Source organism: Aplysia californica, unplaced genomic scaffold, assembly GCF_000002075.1.
Source record: "Aplysia californica isolate F4 #8 unplaced genomic scaffold, AplCal3.0 scaffold00063, whole genome shotgun sequence".
Classification (NCBI taxonomy): Eukaryota; Metazoa; Mollusca; class Gastropoda; order Aplysiida; family Aplysiidae; genus Aplysia; species Aplysia californica.
Genome location: NW_004797333.1, coordinates 962,840 through 966,351, shown reverse-complemented (window position 1 = coordinate 966,351; position 3,512 = coordinate 962,840). Strand labels below are relative to the sequence as shown.

At 37.8% G+C, this 3,512-nt stretch overlaps 1 protein-coding gene across 2 annotated transcripts in view; it reads right to left on the bottom strand.

Annotated features, from left to right (window-relative positions):
• LOC101853606 (secretin receptor) overlaps nt 1-3,512 on the bottom strand; it is an 85,232-nt gene that overhangs the window by 42,068 nt on the left and 39,652 nt on the right. Inside the window, exon 1 of one of the 2 annotated variants that reach the window (XM_005093413.3) lies at nt 2,560-2,935. The exons of the other annotated variant lie outside the window; for it this stretch is intronic. The gene's annotated coding sequence lies outside the window, so the exon portion shown is untranslated. Of the gene's footprint in view, nt 1-2,559; nt 2,936-3,512 lie in introns of those variants that run through there. 2 annotated transcript variants of the gene reach the window in all.

The following is a 3,512-nucleotide window of genomic DNA, read 5'->3' as shown; positions in this document are numbered from 1 at the left end:
GTGTGTGTGTGTGTGTGTGTGTGTGTGTGTGACCCACGGTTTAAGGTGGCAACCGAGTTAGTAATTAGTCTGTTGAGCCTATATCTAACACCGAGAACAGAGCTTCACGCCGGGGTCATCGGCTCCTTCAGGTAGCGTCTCGCTTTGTTGTTATCTAGGAAAAACTGCCGTCTACTGAGTGGAGGGTTATGTTGAAGATGAAAAGGAGCTTCTCAAGGCATTTTGGACATTGAGGTTTCAGGAAGATTTGTTATTGTAGCTCCTACTCCATCTACGTGTACAACAGTTGATGTCTTTAATGACCTTGCATTTGTTTTGTGACCAGAGAGAAATTACTTCAAATTTAAATGTATTTTGTTGTTGGTGTTTTTTAATATCTTTATCATTAAAAAAGTTCAGCTTCATTCTAGGAAAAAAACAAAGAAAGAAAAGAAAACATTAACAACAACACTGTCATCACCACTACCAGCAGTACTACAAGAAAAATACAAAGGAAAATAACGACAATGAAAGAAAATCGATGGTACAAAAAAAGCCAGACTGAAAACAAAGCAGCAAGCAATGAAACAGCAAGAAGAGATGGAAATGAAAAATACTCTGCACGCGATAAAGGGAGGAGATTACAAATGTGAATGCATTGAAATCGGGTACAAGTGAAGGATGGCCTCCATTAACATGTTTTTAAGATTTTAATTTTCTGTTATCGTTTGGGTCTAAGAACTCCATTTACAATCCTGATAAACCGGATGTAAAACTCGCTTTACCCATTTAGACGATAGTTTCCCCACGAGGTGTCGTGTTTCCAGTAAACGTTCCTTCTTCCGAAAACGGACGCCAATTCGCATAGGCTATTTATTGTATTACGTTGATTAAGATTATTTGTAGGAAATGAAAAGTGGGCAACTCAAAGCTGCAATACCGGAGTCTGCAGTGTAGCAGATAGGCGCTTCGCTGTCGCAGTCAAAAGACATGGAAAAACATAACGTGATTACAGATTTTGTGAAGGAAAATTAAAAGTGAGCTCCCCGAAGTTCCGAAAAGGCCTTCTGTAGAGCATCGATTAGGGGTATCACTGTTGCATGCAGAAAGCCTAAGTTTGATTCCGGAGTGAGGACAAGTTTGTTTCTCCAGCATCCTCTTCTTTCTGCAGGGACGTTGCATCGGTTTCAGTCAGGGTTGGGCTTGGCAGACAAGGTCGAAGGCTCCCTTCTAAGTTATCTGACTTGTTTTGATGGGGTGTAAAACGCCTACATTTGTTAAAGCTTCAGTCTACGTGATTTCTCCTTTTTATTTTTTTTTTTTAAATATTTTTTTTCTCATTCTGTAGAATAGTGTAGTTATTTTACCAAAGAATGATTGTGCTTTCAGTTAATAACGCTTGTCATTGTCTTTATTAGAATCTTCATTATTATCACTATTATCATGATCATTATTATTATCGTCCTCCGGTGAGGTAATCATTATCAATAAACCATCTTCATCAATACTATTGGTAGGAAAAACAATTGCATTATCATTATTAATAGTGCTGTCTCCATCATTGTTTCTATCAGCATAATTATAATAATAATAATCTAAAAAACCATTTATATCACTGGTATTGATCGCAATAACAATAATGGAAATAATTATAACAGTAATCTAAACCATTATTATATTATCATTATTTTTGTTATTATTATTATCTAGCTATTATTGGGTATTTAAAACCTCCATTATGATTAGTAGTAATGATACTACTATCCATAATATATCATTTATAATATCATTATCATTGCCAACATCTTTCATTATCATCTTAACCAGCGTCACATTATCATCACTTTCATTACGTACGTGGTGGCAACATGCAAATAGAACTCCCATTCTGTATCTCGCTTATTAACTCTCTATAGACACTGCTTACCTTTCAACGCACTCACTGATAGAAAGAAAAGGTTTCACCGCCGGTACACCATGATAGAAAAGTCTGAATTTACAATCTATTTTCTTTGAGTCTCAAAACTGGGAAATTAGCTATCTTATAATCCGCGCCAAAGGTGCATGTATATCTTGAGAAAAGAATGAAGCGTCTGCAGACTGCATCAATCACACCGAGTCATCTCGGGACAAGTCTGCAGCAAATAAATCTAAGCCAAAAGCTACGTAATTTCCAAGTTAAGCACTGTCGTTTCTTTGTAATTCTTAGCATGAAAGAATAATGTACTTTTAATTCCCACGAAATTTATTGGATACTTTCCCAATTTAACCCAAAAAGAACGGACAGTTAGCGACCCGGGCGAATTCACCATGTAGATAATAAAATATAAGAGAAAAATAGTCTTTTTAATAGAAAAAAAGTAGTCTACACATCGAGAATCTAATTACCTTCGATCGGCAGTCCCCAAACTTACAGAGTAGGCCTATAAGAATATCATAATCTAATAAGCAAGTTTTGTGACAATATTAAAATTATTTCTGAGAAAGAAAGCATACGATTTAGATATACGTCCGAACTGGACATTATTTCTCTCAGGAAAGCATGCCAACTTTTGAGGAAGAACAAAGAGTAAAACATACCAGTGATCTTTTCCCTAGACTCCTGCTAGAAATATCCCAGACTGTACTGCCAGTGTCACTTGGCTGTGGGCTATTGTTTTCTTGTGGCAACAACATGCAGCCAGAGCTCAGGAAACTGGCGTGTCGCTGAGCCGGTAAATCCTGACTGACGCCTATCTCTGGCTCGGGTAACGACTTCGCTGCGAAATGGAGTGGAAACTGAGGAAGCACCAATCGCGTATTTGAATCTGTCTTATCAAACAACCGTCTTGAACTTTATGACAGCGGCTCGACAGAATGTGCTTCTTACAGATCTCCTTTGCCGTAAAACATGCCGCGGGAAGGTAATCTATCTTCTCAATTGCGTGATAATGATTCCAACCTGACCGGGTTTTTGTCGCAAGGAGAGGAATGGCCCGTGCCAGTCTGTGTGGGAGTTTACAGGCAACCCGTAAGACAGCGCAACAAGTGTGTGTCGTTTCGAGGTTTGAACTTTCAACTCAACAATTCTGCATCGCATCGAATCGGGCAGTGGTTCATTTTAGGAATACGACAATATTACGACTTTACAGAAATGATATTGTAAAATAGAATATGGCTCTGTCTGGGGATATGACAATGGCCTTATGGTTTACATTTTTATGTACACAGACAAAACACTAGATCTATACCATATCTAAAAAGATGGAATGGCTAGCCAAAGGCTGTGGCTGTGGGAAGCAAGATCCGTTTTGTTCTTTTAGATCTAATATTGAAGACATAAGGTATAGATTCAAGTTATTTTCAAATACTTGAGAAAATGCATGGTCAACATCGGTCTCAATTATCTGTGACATGTGTTTCAACTAGTTCACATGCCAGAGATTAGTTATTCCCATTTCTATTTCACGTCTTTGATTGGCGTTTAAAAAAAAAATTATCTGCCCATTCTTTCTCTGACTCTCTCTCTCTCTCTCTCTCTCTCTCTCTCTCTC